Source organism: Hyposmocoma kahamanoa, unplaced genomic scaffold (assembly GCF_003589595.1).
Source record: "Hyposmocoma kahamanoa isolate Upper Pololo Valley unplaced genomic scaffold, ASM358959v1 63, whole genome shotgun sequence".
Classification (NCBI taxonomy): Eukaryota; Metazoa; Arthropoda; class Insecta; order Lepidoptera; family Cosmopterigidae; genus Hyposmocoma; species Hyposmocoma kahamanoa.
Window position 1 is genome coordinate 17,914,608 of NW_020653851.1, and position 21,151 is coordinate 17,935,758.

Consider the following 21,151-nt stretch of genomic DNA (forward strand, 5'->3'; position numbering starts at 1 on the left):
TTCATAAAATATACCTTGAAATAATCGTCTTCGTTTTAGAAATAAATATTTATAAAATACACTTACCTGATAATGAAGACATGATGTGTTTTAGTTTTAATAATCTATTCAACGAACGACGACGTCTTGACGACTACAGCGTGTAATACTGAATACAACAGTGTTGCTCAATGTTTGGGTGGGACCACGCGCAAAAAGTTCAAAGATACTACCCTGCCTCCCGCGCCATTTCACGTCCGATCTTTATAAGACCTTGAAGATCTCCATATTTTAAAATATAACTACCTTTTTAAGTAAAAAGTTCAAATTTTTTAGCAGATACACTATTCATCCAAGGCAACGATTTGTTTTACTACCACTTCATCATCAGGTGGTGCTGGAAGTCTGCAGAACAGTCTGCAGACTACATAATTATTTTCCTTAACTATTTCCAGTAGAACAATCAAGTTTGGGCTCATTAAATTGATTTCGACAAGCGTAGTCTTTGACTTTTTGCAGTTACCAGCTTAGACATAAAGTTAATTATGCTGTATACACTTTCATTACAAAATCTTACTTCCATTCCGTTCCGCAGTAATGTAAATTGAGCCTTTGTACTGCTTCAGTCTATACACAAAATGTGTAAGATATTATTACAAGGATACACTGCAAATAATTGCATTGCATTATCTACCATTTCTCTGTATAAAGAAGGCAAGGCGACATTGCCACTCATTGTAACAACACAAGGCGCAATAATAACTATACTTTTTATACACACAGCCTTATCATTTACTTCCATGTACAGTCAGCATAAAAAGTAACTAAACATTGGTAATTTTGTAATATTAAGTTTATTGAATAGTGTTTTTCTATCATGATATTCAATATTTTTTTGTGAAATTACTCACTAGTTTGTTATAATCATTAATACAAAGATCGAATAGAATGAAAAAATCATTCAATCCGGTTACGGTAAAAATAAAAAACAAAGATTTGCTACAAACACAGAAAAATTCGTAAATTCTCCTGGTATGTTCCATAAGTCAATTGGGAGAGCGTCAACCACGGCATGGTGAAGACGCTGGTTCGAGTCCAGCCGGATTGAATGAATTTTGCTGTGTGTTCGATTTTTGTATTAATAATTGATATTTTTGTATCCAATAGTATAATAAACACTCACGCTTTGGAGTTGTAAGTTCAAGTTCGTGGAAAAAATAATTAGTAGGATGCAAGTGTTGGACGCTTTCTTTCCCTATGTACTCGTATTAGCATAGTGAGACAATGAGGAAATGAAATGGTATGAATGTGGAGGGATATAAGGGTAAAGGAAGGTCAAAGAAAAGATGGATGGATTGTGTGAAAGATGACATAGGTAAGAAAGGTGTATGGAAATGACGGCCGATAGGGGAGAGTGGAAGAAAAATACATGTTGTGCCTACCCCACATAGCTTGGGATAAGGACGGGGAGAAGCAGAAGAAGAAGACAATGAGGAAATGTTGCATTTTGAGCACCCAGATTCATCCAATTAATGTGGGAAACACCGAATACCAACATAACAAAACAATTTATTGCTTGTTTAATATATAACGCATATTTGATGTAATAAGGTCACATCTGCAAAATGGCAACTTTTCAGGAGAGAGGTTTAAGGATTCTACGAACGAAGTTAGTCGATCACTTTTTGTATTCAAATGGGAGAGTTATAAAATTGAATGTATACATTGTTTCACGTAGTTCGTACTGTTTTTACGACTTTCATGTGAAAAAAACACATGTGGCATATGATCACAATTGGCTTCTTATACCAAGGTTACAATAATACATTGATGGTGATGATGGTGGTGGTGGATGGACTTTAGCAAATTTTAGAATAATCAGTGGATGATAGAATCCACTACTGACAATTTTTTCTTATTCTACCCTTTTGTTTCAGTAGTTTATGGCGAGGAATAACCCTTTACGTGCCCGGCAGTGAGACTTGAGTTCATGGTAAGGTTCGATTGCTATTATTCCACTGAAGATCTGTTGCACTAAACGAAGTTTTAAGTACACAACTCTTCCAAGATCTTTGGGCTTTAGAGATGTAAATAATCATTAAAAAAAAACCGATCTAAAAAGTCATTCATCCCCTAGTTTGCCACCCTTAGAGGTGGAATATTTTCTTCAAATTTAATTGGGACCACTACCGAGTCGGTAAATTGGTTCACAAAAGAGTTATCGTACACATAAAAAAAACCATACAGTTGAATTGAGAACCTCCTCCTTTTTTGAAGTCGGTTAAAAAGCGAACTGTGTTTGAAGAAAATTAAATATCGGCAAAATAAAAGTAAGTACTTGAATTTCTATTTTGTATACGATACATTTATTGCTACAATGTTACTTGACGATCACCGACGTTTGGTGTTGACTTTACCTTTGCATTATTTACCTGTAACCTTTAGGAAATTCCTATTTCCCAGGTAATTATTCTACTATTTGTAGCTATTATTAGATGAATTATTTATACGTCTCTATGTCAATTTTACATTTATTTGTTTTGTTTATTATGGGCCTTGCTTTTCAAGAACCACTATTTTGATATAAGAACTCGATACAAAATATTTGTATCGAGTTCTTAGGTTTTCGCGATTGTTGCACATAGGAAATAAAACTATTTTTCCGGATTTAAATCGCTTATATTTGTTTTTTCCAACAAACCGACGTTTCGGGCCCTTTAAAGGTTCCATGGTCACGGTTTGTTTGAAAAAAACAAATATACGCGATTAAAATCTGGAAAAATAGATTCATTTCCTAAGAAAAGTTTGATTTAAGAAAAGATAATATTTATCAATTTATTTTCCGGGTTCGTTTCTCGGTACAACCAATTTGAGAAACGATCTTCCTGAACGAATTAATCTGGTTTGGATATTCTGCATAATAAGTCTGTTACTGGTACTCGTAGTAAAGGGAATTCTGTAGTTTGAGAACTGGTAATTGGTACATTATTATTTACCGACGGTGGTAAATAATAAATAAATAAATATTAGACAACATCATATTCATTGTTCTGATCCCAAAGCCGCTAAAGCACTTGTGTAGTGGAAATCAGAAACAACGATGATACCATTAACACTCAGACCCGAGACAATATACAAAAGTTAGTTTCTACAGCGCCGGCCGGGGATCGAACCCGGGACCTCAGAGATGGCGAAACCATGTGCAAGCCACTCGACCACTAAGGCCGTCAAATGAGGATATATTGTCGTATTTGTTTTTATTGAGCGACGGGACGAATCAGCCGCGCTCCTGATGATAAGGGCCACGACTATCCATTATTGATGAATTGTAGTGCCACTTAGTCAGTTTTAAATCGCAAAGATCTGAGCGGCTTTGCCGCTGTGCCCGTCACCCTGAGACATAAGTTGACAAGTTCCTTGTGCCTGTAGTTTCGTCAAAACCCTTACCTCCCTAAACCGGAACGCAGTAATGCTCACACGACTACTTGGCGGCAGAAATAGGTAAGGTGGCATTACTTGCCTAGACGAACTCTTTCACAATGAACTGTACTCGTACTAAACGGCCAAAGCGGAAAGAGGTATGTATATTTTACGTACAAAGTGGTTACCTCTTTCTAAAATACGATTTTACTGTAAACAAAATTGAACGAAATACATGTAGATAGGGTATGCTTTTCACGTACCGGAAATTTTACAAGCAAATTCCAATGCAATCTTGTCGGTTTAGATTTTGTGTTAATTTGCACCGCGCTGAAACGACTATAAAGGTTACTCCTTTCGGTTCCCGACTGTAGCCATGATCGTCTTCCGTCATTCGTCTTGTAAAAGACTATTTTAGCATTTTGTGTCTTAATTCTTTATTATTTTCTTTAATAATTATAGAACTGGAATACACCGTTCAAATAAATTTTTGAAATTCCTTTTAATCTGTTCTCTCTTATCTGTACAATTAAAATAAATAATCAATTTACAAGTTCTGTTTTAATTTTCCTGTCACAATGTGGACGATAATTGTTTTCGATTTATTATTGTTATTGCAGATAATTTTTTTTTTTGATAATTATCCACGCTGATTCTAAGGATGAAAAACTAAAGTTTTGCCTCTTTTATTTTTAACTAAATATCAAATACTAAAATATTACGTAAAATATGAAGTAACAAAGAAGAAAAATTTGGATACATCTTGAAGTGGCAAATCGGATTTTGATACATATGGTCCGACATTGGTAGCGGTAGTTTTTATTTTTCAAATTGGTTTTTACTAAATTACATAAATTTGTAGCTATTCTTTGTTAGGTTAGTGATTTTGTGGTTTATAATCGTTAAGCGTGAAACACACAGAGAGCGGGTGCGGGTCGGGTGCTGGTTGTGTGCGGGTTGGGCGCGTGTCGAGTCGGGAGCGCGGTAAGGCTAATTCCGACCCGCACACTCTCTTTGTGTTTAATGCTTTAGGTAGAGATGGAAAAATACCTGAAAGATATTTTGTGACACTCGATTACGAAGGCAGCAAATTCAACAGTAATGTCATCCGACAACTGATGTTGCTTACGAAAAATGTCGTTTTTAATATAGAGTTAAATAGACGCAAATTTTTAAATCTCCGTATTTTATTTCACTTAAAGACATTTTTTACACTTTTCAGTGTATTTATAAACAAAACAACAACAACTCACAGAATATCAACTCTTATGCATCAAGCACAAGGCGTATTTTCTTTAAAGCTGACCACCTTCGCTGGATGACGTAACCCGATAGCAAAACAGTCAATATTTGATACCCAGCCATTAGCTGTGTGATAAGGTATACGACAAGATCACTAATGAATAGACAGTGTGATACTTTACTGATGTAAGTTACATATAGTTTGACACCTATGTAACCGTTGTGAAGGAGAATTTTTCTTGTAGCCTTTTGTTAAGCGTGAATTTTAATTATAGTTTTTAGAGTACAAGCGAGAACAAAATCCAAACAACAAACAGTTGCGGATAGTGTTATATACCTACTAGTGACAGTGCCGGCTCTTTTAACCTTATAATTTAGTGTACACTGCTTTGCTGGTAGAAAGACAGGGTGGTATGTGAACGGTTATCAGTATCGAGGCTTTTGCATCGGCAAGTAAAAGATAAACTTGAACAAATTATTTTGGTATTCTAGATAGAGCTGTTTTTAACGAACTTCAAGAACGGTGGTTCTCTATCCGACTGTGTTTTTTTGTTTTTAATGATGATTATTTTTCTGGTCGGAAAAAGGATACCTCAGTATTGGCTCCAAATTTGAAAAAAATATTCCGCCTCTAAGGGTAGCAAACTAGGGGATGAATCCAGTTTCACGCATTTTCCGGTAACCGATTCCAATAAAACTTGGCAAATAGATATAATTCCACAAACTTTTGTGATCGGTTTTTTTATAAAAAAGTTGTTATTATTTATACGCTGACGACGCCTAAATGTACCTACTGTCGCTAGTGCTGAGCAGTATTTGAATTACTTGTAAACGAAATACGTCTTTGGAATGTAAATAAATATTGTATTTGTATTTTAATTTCGATAGACTCTTTGGTCCAAGAGTCACGAAACGAAATTTTCTAGATTGGTTCTGGTCTGGGTATTTTGCATACTACCTGGGGTGAATTCTGTTACTCATAATACCTTAACTGCCTCCGTGGCCGAACGGTTACCATGCCGGACTGCCACGCAGAGGTCCCAGGTTCGATTCCCGGGCCGGGAGAAATGTTTGTATGGCCTACATTTATTTCTCTCGTGAGTTTGGGTGTAATTTGTGGCTGTCTATATGTGTGTCCATGACACCCGCGCCACAGGGTTTCCCTAGTGCGGGGCTATGTTGAGTGTGTGCGTTATTTATTTAGAAAAAAAAAATTTAGAATACAGGGAAACTAGAGAAGTATGAGACCAGATGATCATGAGATAATAATTAGTGTAGTCTTTTGGTACATTATTATTATGTTACTCGTATACTCATTTCCAATTTACGTGAGGTACAAAATTTTGATTACGAGTTTGAAGCCCGAGTAATTTAAAAAAAAATTATGATAAGTAGCAAGTGACGGGACGAACAAGTTATGCGCCTATTGGTAAGCGACAAGCCTGTCTATAGCATTTGCAGTGGCACTCAGAAATTTAAATTGCAAAGGTTTTAGGGGCCTTGCCACTGTGCTCGTCACTCAGTGACATGAGTCCCGCGTGCCTGTAATTTCACCAGCACCCGTACCCTTCAAAACCGGTACATAGTAAACCATACATTTAGCGGCAGAAATAGGTAAGTCGGCTTACGGCTACTTACCTGGACGAATTCTTGACAAGGTGGACGAATTCGGCAAGGTGCTCTACTACAACTTTATTGTATATACACTAATACCTATAGGACTGTGTTCTTAATTCGAATAGTAGAATACTTATATAATTCTACAAAGAACACAGTACAAACTTTAAACTTGCTTACGTTATTGAAGAACAAATAATAGCACCCACTACACGCGAAATAGGCGCCTGGACGTCAAGTTGCGGACTAATAAGTAGCAGTAAGACGCAAATAATAAGTAATTTTTGTTCACCACTGAATACGACTTGGTATTTATTTATTACCTATATAAATCAATACCGTTATACAAACTAGTTCAAAAAATGGTCCTTGCATAAAAACGTACCCTCTCGCTTAGCAAAAACAACTTTTTAATAATTATGGTATTAACAAGGCCGAAACGAGGCCATTGGAAAGTCCTCATTACCAGTTTGAATTGTTTATTTGCAATAAACAATAATTATTGCATATCATCATTATATAATTATAATTTTAGTGTTTACCACACTTGTCCTTAGGCGCCATCTCATTTTGTAAAAGCGGTTCCAACTGAAAACCAGAGTTGCAGCAGGCGAGCTGTAACATAATATGCTGAGTATGATCCGTTTTAGCTTATAGATATACGTAATCATTCATGTGAATTATCTGTTTTACTTGAATTCTCTTAAGCTGAATAAACGTTTCTTTCTTTCTTCTTTATTACCAAATAAACACCAGACTAGTGGTAGTGTTAAATTTTTTTGTTGTTATTTTTCAATAGTTTGTCCATTTTTCTTACGTCTATTTTCTTATTATTGTAAGAATTCAAAAAGTCTTACACATAGTTACTTCTACCCATTTGGGGCGTTTTTTAAGGTTTTTGGCGTTATTAGGTTTTCGCTATTTTTACACATGGGTAATGGAACGATTTTTTCGGATCTAAATCGCATATTATATTTGTTTTTTTTTACCAAACATACCAACGTTTCGGGTCATTTACAGATCCCATGTTCTAGACTAGAGCTAGGCTTTTGTCGGTAAAGTAATTGCCAAATATCTCTGTTTGGTGCTCTAATTTTGAGAGAGATCTAGTTAAGGTGACGTATTTTAACACGAGCCTACATTTAGGAGGTGAGGTGTAGGGACCGCCTTCGCGTCTCGCGCGCTTAAAATTAACATAACTAAAATAAGAACACGAGAAAATTTGTCACAGGTCCAGATAAGAGGCCGATGGTGACTGACTGGGGCAGCGGGTGACGCGGCGTGTCGTTAAACCGCTAGGCAATTTTCAGATTTTTGGGATAACGGTTTTAATAACTATAAGGCTTCAGTAGAAAACCAAAATTCAGCAGGTTCTCTGTAGTATGTATCTGTATAATTATGGAGATATTTGTCTTTAGTAGGTACCTAACCTACTAAAGACAAATATCTCCATAATTATTATGAAAATTATGTGCAAAGTTAGATATTTTATTCTTAAATAATTAATTTTAGACTTATATTTTAGCCTGTTTTCAGGATGTTATTCGATCAGGTGAAGTACATCCTATCGTGTAACGAATTAGCATTCTTTATACTATATTCTTAGGTGTATCGTATATTTTTCGTAAGGCTGTTATTTTAATAGTTAATACCTAAACCATTTGATCTAGCAAAACAGTTTTTCCCGCTTCTCGTTATTTTTGTATGAAAGTAAAACGTGATGAATTATAAAAGTCTTGGAACTAAAGTTGTTGTTTCTTATGTTAACAAAACAGTCCTGCGAGATTGTAGTATTTTACAAATAACCCTGTATATGTATGTAGTTCCTATTCCATATCGAACTGCTTAGGACATAATGATACAGATATTTTACTGTATCATAATAATAGAAACCATTTTTTGTAATATTTCGCGCTCCTATCGCGAACTCCTTGCTTTTTGTATTCTTTTTTTGACCTTTTTGCTATGTTTTTGTATTATATTATTATTGATGTATATATTGTTAAACTGTGTCGTAAATTCTGCTCACTTGATCAACATTAACTAACTGCATTTTTCGAAACTGACACTGGCCCATGCTCAGTGGCCGCCATATTGGCTATTGCGTTTCATATATATTTGTGCTCATTTATGTGGTTTTCATCACTCCATTCTTATACAGTCCACATCTATGAATATATAATGAAATAATGATAACAATGTGTCAGACAACCGCACCAGTAACCTCGTCTGAAACTAGGGAATTTCCTATACTAAGCGTACCAGGGACACGGAATTCACTTCGAGGTATTACCCAGAACACCCAGATTTGATTCAGTTTAGCAAAGTACGTTTCTCAATTTTTTCAAATTTTCTCAATTGGTCCTCACCCCATCTAGCCTCAAGTGTTAACCGCTGGGTTACCGAGTTCGACAAATTAAACATTAAACTGTTACCAAGTAGCAAGTGATCTGATTACAAACATAAAGTAGTTTAGTCAAACCTGTTTCGCGAGAATACTTGAAAACATGAAGGCTATCTATGTGATTAACCTTCGAATAAACTATGCTTGTCACATCTGTTTTGTCACGTTTTGCCCAAATTGTTGTGTAGTTGGTAGAGATTACATAAAACGAAGTTTTGCTTGAAAAGAAATCTATTGTGTCTGTTCGAACACACTTTCTGCATTAACCGTCAAAATTACCAAAGATAACGTACCTGCTACAAATGGAAAAATTTCTAGTATTTACCTGTCTAGGTACTTTTACTTGCCTAGAGGTAAAATTGTTCCAAATAAAAACTCAAGGGGTTCTCGCAGAACATCATTTGTCGTCATCGTCTCTTCAGAGGTGAACACAGACAAGGGAAGGTTATCAGTCGTGATAACGACTCATCCATCACTCGGTACGCGTCTATCATGCTCTGGGACCACAAAAAGTAGCGGAAGATTTTTGAACGCGCCGCATCTATCACAATTTACTAGCATGACACAAACTATGGGAAAAAACATTACATCGATATTCGTTTTTCAGTGTTGTCAAACAAGATGGAATATGCGAGAGCTCTTTGTATTCCAATGTCGAGTATTTAACGTTTTTTTCCAGCATCAAAAGTTCGAAGTTTTTCTCTATATAATTTTCATGTTTTTTCTTCACTTGGCTAATTGTTTCTTTCAAGTGAATCGTTGGATTCAATTTGTTTTATTTTATATTACTCAGTATATTACATAGTATATTACTCAGACACGTGGATCATAGATTTATAAACGAAGTAACATTATTAGCGCACGTTAATTTGTCTACATAATATTTATTGTCAAAACTTAAGCTTACAAAAATTGGGGCAATCATATATATATTTTCCTCATTTCAGCCGCAGCGAGCAAAGGATCTAGTGACTAATTGAAATTGGAGAGTATCGTTACGAGGACGAGCATGAGTGGGCACTTACATCAGAGAAAGTAGCTGCAGGAAAAAAGAGTAAGCGCTAAACGGCTAAAAATGGCAGGAATGATTGTCGCAAATGGATGGACAAGGTTCCAGAAAAATACGACGTCCTGCTGCGACATGGGGAGACAAAGTCGTCAAAGTCAAAGGCAATAGACGGGCGAAATAAGCGCAAGATTGTGGTAAATGGAACAAACTACGAGAAGCAGCACTGAATGCAATCGGACGTACGATTTTAAACGTTGATGATAATGATGATTAAAGATGTGTTCAATTCGATTACAGTGAAAAAATAAAAATATGTGGAAGGACAACCCTACTTCCTTGTGGCTGCTGTAGGGAACTAATTCCGTAATTCGTAAGGAAAAATGGCATCCATCAGAAAAAATGTAGCGACAACAAAAGCGTTCTTTATTTCCGTGGTTTTGACGAATGCTATGAATGCCTTTCCAATGCTAAATAATGTCTAATTTCCATTGAGTCTCTATCTACGTCAATTCCTTATTTACATTTAAATTTGAATTTGCACTGAAGCGTCCGTAATCTAATTTGTTCCAAGTTTACGTTTGATTACATACAGTTGAAATAATTTATTTTAATTGGTGATTATTAAACTTAATATCTGATCGAAATTTATTAGCGTTAATATAGGAAATCATAGAAAAATTAGCTTTCTCTATCACCTTATGATATTTATTTCAATATATTTTCTGTAGATTTTATGAGGCGTCAACGTTATTTCTTAATTTGGAGGCTAATAATGATTCCAATCCTTGTAGTGACGTGACCTATTACTTTAATTACTAAGTTACGTACATTTACGAATGTTTAGAAGCAATCAGGATGAGTAGTGGGGTAAAACCCAATTTACCCGCCCGGGTTTTAACCTACGTTTTACCCAAAGTGGAGGGTTTTAACCCAATTCTGCCCAAAATCGTGGGTAGAAACAACGAATACGAAATTTGATATAATTCCATACTTATTACAAATTTCGATGTAAAAAATCTTTTTAGACGAAAAAGAGGCATCTCCACACAACCCCACTTTGCAATCCTATGGATTCTCACCATTAAAAATGCACATTACGATTCGATTTTCATGAACATCGATTCAAGTGCATACGATCTAACGATATTTTGTATCGATTTATTTCAATGCGATTTTCAAGCGAATCGTTCAGAGCAAAAAGCAATAAACATTTCGTAATAATATCATTAAATTTGAACAAATACGATTTACAACAAATATTTACATGTAAATAGTTTTTGCCCTCGATTTCGGGCGTTATTGGGTTTTAACCCGATTTAATCCCAGCATTAACAAAGCGCTGGGTTAATACCTGGGCGCTTGCCCATCTCTGATAGTAATACCTCTCCCTGGCGATGAAGGAAAAGGTCTTGATGAAACCGGCATGAAGGTCTCCAAACATGTAATATGGCCTAAATCTTTACCTTAGACGAGATCAGCAGCTGTGGAATATATACATTATAATGAGTTAATGATGATAGTATTACTGCATGAAGGTTTCAACAATATATTTATGTATCAATAATTATCAAATATACGCGACTTATAGTATAGCACTATATGCTTAGTGTAAGTGATACATTTTGATGTTTCCTAACCATTACCGCCAGTATCAATATGTAGTGAAAAGGAAAATTACCAAAAAAGATAAAAGCCGGCGCAAAATCGTTGACAAAATTCGTGTTTCAGTATTCCACATGAAGTCAACGAGATTGTTCGTATATTACGCAACAACTCGTGACTCTTGTTACAAGAGACTCAGACTCCAAATGTAACAAAACGCGTTACGTTCATATACAAACTTGATCCGTAGTACCGTAGCATTAAGGGTGCGAGTTCAATTGCTGCACAGACAAATCGCTTCCTTATCTAAAGTGAATACTAACATGCTTTTTCTTGCACTTTTAGTGTCTCCGTAAATTATCACTTTATAACACTATAACTTCAAATAAATACGATGAATTGCTTCATAGTGTCTTGATTTTCCATTACTGCTTCAAGAATTACCTTCATTTCGTTTCATTGCGTTGGTTTGTTTTTGTTTTTTATCAAATGAGTTGAATTTCTATGTCATTATTAGCGATGTTGTTAACATTTAAATTTTGCTATTTAATGGGTACGTTTCAATCGACAAACGATTGCCTAGGTTTACCTATATTAGATTACTAACTCATATTTATTCAGATATCTCTTCACTAATCAATAGCACTGTGAATGAAAATGTTTCTTTCAATACATTGGCATGAGCTATTTTGTATTCATCTGACATTTAATATGATGCGACAACGTGGTTCAGAACATTTTTAAATTCTACAGCTATTGTTTTTTCGAGTTATTTACATTGGTCCATTATCTATTACATACCGTATTCTAAAATCGTTATTGAGTTTTATTCACAAATCGTTTCATACATTGTGCTTATTTGAAAATCGAAACATAACCCTATAAGTTTTTTTCAAATATTCTTATCATTGACGTCATTGAAAGTGTTGAAGGTATTCGTCACACTGTGATATATAGACAGAAGATATGTAACACATAGTCAACAATGTTTCACTAAAGAAGTATGTAAATTGTCTGTAATAAAACGGGGGTATTAATGAAAAAACAAGAAAGACATGCAAGCTAAGAGCCCGCGATGGAACCACGGTGTACACTGACGCAAAAAAACATTCATACACACACATACAGAGGAAAAAACACCGCAGATGTGCTCACACGCATCGTGGTCGAGCAAAAACGCGACGGCCGTGCTTGGGCCGCGTCTGGGCAACGTCATACGGAGCAGGTTTCTTATTGGATGTTTCTTTTATATTTTTCCTTTCGCACACGTTTTTAAAAGACTTTATTAGTACCTTAAAAGTTTCGCCATTTTGAAACATTATCATTTAATGATTTGTGTTCTTGAATTAAATTATAATTTGTTATTTTGAAGATTACTTTCACCTTTCTCTGTCGTTCACTTTTAAGATTATAACTTATAACTTCGTTTGATGTTCGGGTAGTCATACTGTAGATATTTCTTTAATTTAAGACTAGGTGATTAGTGTGATTATATGGCACATTATTATTATTATCTATCTTTTATTTTTCGGCTTCTGAACTGCATTCGCACTAACTTGTTTTTAATAACGTTTTAAGTGCTACTTATTAAATAAGGCAAGCACTAGTAGATAACAGTTTAATGGAGTGCCATTTGTGTACATTAGAGTGATTGTATATTTGATATTTGTTGTGTAACAGTAGTACCAATATTAGGAGATAAAGACCATTTTGTTCATTCAAATATAGATAGATATACTGATTTTGTCTAAATAACACATACAAAACAGACGCAATACTATTACATGAAGATAGTAACACACAACTTGTTACGCTTGGATGACGGCAAGAACCATAAAGTTTTTATTAAAATTTTATACAAAACAAACTTATTATATTATTTAAGGAAAAAAATAGTCCTTCATGTTAGAAGACGGATTAAAACCAGTTTTACAAATTTTAGTACCTAACGAAATGTCGTTACAGAAGGTCGACAATACGAAGAACTGACAATAAACTTCTGAGAGACTTTGCAAACGTATTCGTATTTAGTAGTCAATGTTTAACAATATAATTACTGCACTTAAAATATATCTACTTTTTGCATGCTAATTTTGATAAACTATTCTCAACAAAAAACACAAACTCCCAGCAAAAGAACCAAGTCTGGTCGACACCGGATTTCATAATAAAAACCGAATTGAAGTACATTAGTACCCTACAGGCATACACATGTCAATTGTTAGACATCACTTGAGACGTGAGAGCATTAAGTGATTTAATGAACTCAAAACTTAGCCGACAAAATGACTTACATAAAAGTGATTTTAATTACATTCCAAGTGATTACAAAGCCTCAGATGGAATGGAGCAAATTACCATAAAACTGCATTCACCAATCAAAGTCGCGGACTTGTAGGGCAGGTCATGGCTGCAAGCGTAAGCGTAAACGGATGTGCATATGCGATAATATTATCACAGTTTCATTTTGTTTGTTACTCTGAGAGCTGTTCGCGGCACTAATATTTGCTTTAAGTTTTTATCACTCTAATGTTTTCAGATGTCGTAATTCGTACAACGACTGTTTATTTGCAACTGTTTTAAATTATATATATTATGACTCGAAGTTGTGTAATTAATTAAACAAGGACGGTGAATAGTTGTGATCGGTTTCGCTGTAATGTAGTGTCTGGCCACTAGGAGTACCAGGCGAGCAGCGGATCGCGGCGGTGTCACGTTACGCGGTGGCTGTTGACACCAGCGCCTGATTAATATTTATGATACGGCTGAGCATCTCGCATGGCCGGTTCGCTCGCTCGATGCGAATTATCGCCGTCTCCTTTACACCTACGCAATTCTGCCGCAACAGATAGAGAGCACATTTGTACACATACGGCAACAGCTCTTCAGACATTAGTGCGTAAGTGCGAATGAGAATCCCAAATCTTAAAAAAAATTGTGTAGTCTTGTTTTTGCGCCCAGTTTTTTAGTTTGTTACGTTTAGACCTTGAAATTGTCATGCGGCAGTGCGATGTTTTGTTTAATGTGTGGATAGAATTAAAATCCGAATGCTTATCAATTTGATTCATAAATGGAATATTAGAGTGTATTGTTTGGACGTTAAAGTCTAAAATCATTGTTTAATAAATGCGTAAATACATCGAACCCGTTCGGGCCCGCTTGCTATTTTGTAACCATCGATTGGAGTAAGTGGAACGAGGCGTGGGACCAACGCCTCGAACCTGACCGTATCGAGGTATCTCAACCGGACAGACCTGACTTGACTGACATATAAAAAAAGTTCTGTGACTAAAGTGGACTATGCTGTTATAAAACATGCAATGTATTCGCAGAAAGTACAGAAGGTTATCATTGTATTCCCTTAATTGGCATTAAATGCCTCATTTGAGTTAGAAGAGCCATTTACAGGGAAGAGCTGTGAAACAAAGCGTAGTTTCCTTAACATGTTGACCTCAGTATTTGCCAGTAAAAATGACGTTTTATGTTCATTTGAATTACTCATTCAGTCCTTTATTAGTCATTTAAACAGTCTCACTTGTTCTTAATTGAAACGCATCCAAAACTGCTAGACTGATCTTTAGTATTATTACTTTAATTTTTTTTTGTAAAAATCTTCGTCTCTTTACTTTTGTAGAGAGAGTAGAAGTTATTTTACGCTCGATTTTGATATTATTGCGTTTTAAATTAGCTTTGCTCGGTGTTTAGCAACAATGATTTCTTTATTAAGTTTGATGCACGAAGCTCTCACGTTAACTGCACTATCATTGTGTTTGCGACATCATTATCGTTGTTTGTCTGAACATTTTCCGTGTGCTCGCGCGCCTCCAGCGCCGGCCGGCATTCGCGAGTCTTTTCTCCAAGGTCACGTTATCGTGCTATCGCCAACCATGAACCAAACCAAGGTTACTTAACCAAATCCACTTGAATATAATTCATGGCTGAATGCATTTTCTTCTCAACGTTAATTCCACAGTAGTATAAAGGCACCAGTACGTAATCTTACAGGAACTGAGCAATCTGGACGGTCGTCATGCGGAGTCTTTATCGTTAATTTGCGACCGCGAGTAGAGTCCCACTCGTTGCGGGCGTGTACTCTTGCTTTTAAGTAGCAATACCGCAATATTGTTTCAAATTAAATTAGCAGTGTGTTTACATTTTATAAATAGAGCGCATTCACGTGGCGCCGACGCAAGATAAGCAGCCAACGTCCCGTCGGCTTCACTCACCGTGCGCTGTTAACATCCTCCGCGGCGAAGTACAGGATCCTTCGTCACACAGACACTCGAGCGGGAACTTAAAACACTCACAAACGGCGGCACACGCGGGCGCGAGGACTGCACGGCGCGACACCCACAACTAGAATGCGGGCGAGAGTCGACGGCGGCGCGGGGCGCGGGGAGAGACCGGCAGCGACACACGGCTCATACGAAGGCGCGGCGATGAGGACTGCGGCCAGGCACGAGCACGATCTCCCCCATTGGTTGGATATGGCCTGACGTCACCGGCGCTAGCCAATGGCCGGATGGCGCATAGTTCCGCACAACACCGTAAGAGGCGCTTCGGGTGAGGAAGTCGCCCGCCCTACAGAGCTTTCTTCAGCTAGGGCGTGTGCTTTGCGGGCGGCAAGCTCGACGAAATCACGCCGCTTTGAAATATTCACAACGAGTTTATTATCTTTGTCGCTAAGGTACAAGTATATTGAACAAGGCTTGTTTGTATCTAGCTCAAAGCAAAGAAAATAATATTCGGGAAATAGTATTGAGAGCTTCACTTCCTACAAAAGTATGTCTTGGGCATGTGCCAAGGGGGGTTATTATACTACGCCATAGAATACATAAACATGTACACGCAAAATAATTACGACTGAGCCGATGGATATGAAGGGCACGTTTCTGAGGCTGCGGGAGAATAAGAGATCTAGTTTCAAAGAAGGTTTAGAAGGTAGGAAAACCAAGAGAAGTGCGTAGGTTTCATGGAAAACACAGTGTAATTTCATAAAGGAAAAGCAATTATTAATTTCGCTCCGCATTAAAGACAAAATTAAGTACAGTTAATTGATTATCTGTGTCGTAGGTATGTGTTATAATTTTTGACCGAAACCAAGTAGCAAAACAACTTATAGAAAACGCGTAAACATAAACGCATCGATAAATATAGTACTTAAAATAAAACTATTGACTTGAATAAATCACATAATGAAAACTTAAGTTAGAAAAGTAAGTTTTCAAGAGTTTTCTTAATTAGAAATATTGATCCACTTGGTGAGCATCGTCTGTTAGGTTTTTAATTACTTATACACTTCTCATTCTACCCATTTACTTTAGTGAAAATTTAAAAACAAACAAAATATTTCTCGATGTCTTGGAGAAACTTAATTCATGTATTAAGAGATTTGTCATTAGAGTCAGCAGTAAACAAAACCCTTAGTATTGCCCAAGGGAACGACAGCTGTCTCCAAGCCTCATGCCGGCAATTAAGATTCTCGTACTAAACGCCGTAAGAATCTTTGAAACAAATCTCCTGAAATCAATTCTAATAAGAACAACATAAGAGCCAAATTCTCTAAGCAAAATTTCGCATTTTAACCCACGTTTTCTTGAGATGTCCAGAAACTTCTTGACGGTAAATAGAATCTAAAAAAGACAAGGCTAAGTTCTATTTTAGCGTGTTTGCTAAGGCTTAAACGACATATACAGGAAATTAAATAGGAGATTTAAGACATCACGTTCGTACACTTATCAGTATTAATGTTCACTATAATGTGTACGGTATTTCGTTCTTGTATATTGTAATGAGTTTTACCTTTTAGTTCAACTTTTTCTTACTGTGGTTTTGCGTCGTTGAGACTACAGTATCATTTTAAATTGTCTTCACCAGGAGGGTAATGTTTTTCAGGTATGAGTGTATGGAGATCTATTATTTTGCTCGTCCCGTAGTCTTGAGTTGAGATTAGATTTGAGTGAACGAACTATCATTAGAATTATGTCAAAAACATCTATATGACGGTTACAATATTCTTTTATCTTAAGATATGATACTACAGATAGAACTGCCACAATAAATGTTAAATGCACCATGACGTATCATGGTGCATTTAACATTGCTCCAAAACGGCCCTAAGAGACCATTTTTCTCTTTTCAGTTTTTTTCTTTAGTTTTTTTTTTAATTTGATTGAATAACAGAATAAAACTACGTAAATCACTTTTCCCAATACACATTATAACAATATTCTATTATCTCTCGAAACTGCCATAAGAAAACATTTCATGGTGTATTTAATATTGCTCCAAAAGCAGCCTAGATATTCTTATTCTCTGTTCAGTTTTTAGAGCAGTCAGGTTTTTCTGTAGTTTATTAATTTAATTTCATTGAAGACAAAATACAGATACAGCGCTTTTCAATTCCGCTTTAAAAATTTAAAGACATGATTACGAAGACATGGTAATCTGCGTTAAATTGAAACCTATTTTCGTGTATAAAGGTATACTTGTGAATTAATTAAATGTTCCTTATGCTGAAATTCAAATTATACAGCTTCAATACACAAAGATAATTTGTTAGATTATAGTAATAAGTTAAGTGTGAAACACACAGAGAGCGGGTGTGGGCGCGTCAGGCGCGGGTCGGGTCGCGACCGCAGCGGGTCTAATTCCGTGTATTTATATGGACGACAACAAACCGAGCGCGGGCGACTGTGCCCGTCTTGCGCCGCGGTCCCGACCCGACCCGCACCCGCTCTCTGTGTGTTTCATGCTTTACCGAGAGGTCGGTATCATTATACCATTACCTATATAATATTGAATATCCATGATTCTCATCATTTTTCCAACCAAGAAAAGACGCTACAAATAAAAAGATTATCAAATTCTAACCTGCAACTTGCAATTGTTATCTAATAAGCCATTCCTTTAATTGCAACTTTAGTACATCATAGATTTCTGAAATTTTCACCTTCCATACACGTGTTCTTTCTCATAGCTTCCTTGATGTACATTATTAATTATTGATGACTGTTTACTGCCTGTCTGTCGGTTTCTTTGTGTAATTATTTCACTTGGTGAGTATTGCTGAATAGGGGTATTATTTTAATCGTTTCGGCACGTATTAAATTGGTTTTATGACTAGCGCTATTTTTGGTATATAGGTACATGTACTGAAAATAAATGGTTGAAATAAGTGAGATGTTGTCCAATGCTTGTTAACTTGTTTCCATTTGCGCCTATCAGGCACAATGATTGCTCTTTATAAATAAACATTTGTACACATTTGTTTATTTACAGCTAATTTCTTTGAAGGACAAGGTACGGAACGAGGTTATTTGACAGAGAACTAAGGTAGTCGACATAGCTGGCAGAATAAGCAAGCTGAAGCGGCAGTGGCCTGGCCATATATCGAAGAATCGATAACCGATGGGGGAAGCGATCTTAAGTGGGGACTACAGCTGGCAAACGTAGTGTGCGACGCCCTCTGGCCAGATGAAGTGACGATTTGCGAAGGGTTACTGGCAGCAGATGGATGTAATGAGTTGAAGATCGTACGAAATTCATTCGGAGAGGCCCATGTCCTGCAGTGGTCTACGATAGGCTATTGATGATGATCATTTACAATATTTACTTCATATATCATAGATCGCAATAATCTGTAAGAGCAAAATGGGTCCATACCACGGATTTTTGTCATCCAATTACACAGAAACTGTATAATAGTAACATTTAGTATAATAAAGTTTATACTTCACTGTAGTTTTGAATATCAATAGGATTCTTATTAAAGAAGAGTATACATTGCTTCTTAAAAGAAATTGTGACTTTGTGAATGCGACTGTCAAGAACAGTATGTTGTGATTGAAATTTATAAATGAGTTATTATAAATATTATTTATATTTATCAAATTGTTAGTTTTTCGCGATTGTTACACATAGTCTGTGAGCATGTCATGGATAAACCTACACATTCAATGACATTTGATAAACCCCAGGTCATAGCAAAAGAAGTCCGTTATCTACCCAGGATGCTGCGAGAGGCCATTGAAATTAAAAAACATCCTAATTTCATCAGGGAACATGGTTTCTCCGTACCATCAGTTTGGGATCCAGTATTTCCTCTCATGAAAAACCCCAAACGGACATAAGACTACAGTACTAATTAATATGTTTTAATTTATTCTAATTTCCATTATTAATTAATAATAAATTTAACTTAATAAAAATTCATATTGTTAAAATAAAATAATTTGTAAAACATAATGTAGCGTAAATTGGAATGTTGCTTTGTAAAATTAAAAATAAGGTATTTAATTAATAACTTTTGTAGGTGGTTTGCATTAATATTAGACATAACTGGTTGATGATTGTACCACATCAGTCGACTGTGACCGTGGGACCTGTAAAGGGTCCGAAACGTTGGTTTGTTTGAAAAAATAAATATACGCGATTTAAATCCGGAAAAATAATTTCATTTCATATTATTTATATTTGTAATATTCTCCTATAAGAGCGCATACAGTATGAAATTGCCGCTCTATATGGAAGAATATGAACAAAATAGCCCACTTTTTATCGTTAAAACTTTGGTCCTCCACGAGATTTATGCCAAGTTAAAAAATCGTCGGACAATCCGAATTCTAAAATTCTATTAAAAGATTTTATTAAAACAGTGATCCAAATCGTACACAAAAAAACTTTATTTAATTGAAGTGGTCAGAGCTCTTGAAGGGCATTTTTATTTTGTAACCTCTAATATAAGTACTTTCGACTATAACGTACCAATTAAAAGCAGCCATGTGTCTTAAATCCCTTTAATGTCTTAACTATCTAAATAAGTTATAGTAATTAAGTAGATTCATGATGTCTTTGATACGGACCACCCTGCGATATATCTGTCAAGATAAAGACAGGAGGGTACAAAATTACACGTAAATGTCTTTATATTTCAAATGAATATTTCGATGGTATGATCTACATTATTATATTTTATGAAGCCGTAAAGCGCCTAGTGAAAATATTCGTCCAAAGAAATACAGGTACCACGCTATTTCCGCCGTCCAGCAGTGATGTGAGCATTACTGCGTTCCGGTTTTTGAATGGTAAGGGAGTTGGTGAAACTATAGGTACATGGGCCTTGATAACTTTGTCTTAAGGTGACAGGTGCAGTGGCAGTGCCCCCTCATATCTTTACGATTCTTAAATCTCGGACATTTGGCTGCGAGGGTCGTATTCCAGAACTCTACTTAATGCTCAAGTCAGGACTTGAGAATGATTTAAAGCACTAGAACAACTATTAGGGTCGTATTTCCAATGCTTGAAATCATACTCAAGTCTTGACTTGAGCATTGAGTAGAGTTCTGGAATACGACCCTAAGTGGCACTGCAATTGTTCATATTGCTTATCACTAGACATTGTTCGTCCCGTCACTTGATATCATAAAAAAAAACTCAATTTAGTTGTAAATAAGTCCAATTTACAAGTCAATAACAAAACCAGGGAAAATAATTTAGTAAACGCAATATGTTTCCACTGTTTTGGTTTCCGCCTTTACTAAACTCATCATTTCATAGTTTTGAGGCGCGTGCGGCTTATATACACCATCGTCGAATTATGATCGCGCGCAGGAATCCGAGAGTGTTCTATTTTTGAACGTTTCCCCTCAACAGCGCGGGCGCAAGCTCGGGGAGATTTCACGGCGGAGTTTAATGTACTAAAAAGAAAAGTGATAAATAGGAAATCAGATCAAAAAATTATAACGCGTGATTCGGAATTGGAATTTGGCAGAATAGTAACAATTTGAGATCTGCGATCTCAGCCGTCGCTACTTAATACAAGTATTATGGTGTAATGTAATGTTGCATTTGTGTAATCTCCTAAGAAAAAAAAATTA

General features: G+C 36.0%; 1 protein-coding gene across 3 annotated transcripts in view; it reads right to left on the reverse strand.

Moving 5' to 3' along the window:
* The window catches only part of LOC113229877 (myocyte-specific enhancer factor 2), a 118,006-nt gene extending 102,302 nt beyond the window's left edge, over positions 1–15,704 (reverse strand). For all 3 annotated transcript variants that reach the window (XM_026463557.1, XM_026463556.1, XM_026463554.1), the window contains exon 1: positions 15,500–15,704. The gene's annotated coding sequence lies outside the window, so the exon portion shown is untranslated. The remainder of the gene's footprint in view (positions 1–15,499) is intronic.
* Positions 15,705–21,151: the final 5,447 nt, after the last annotated feature.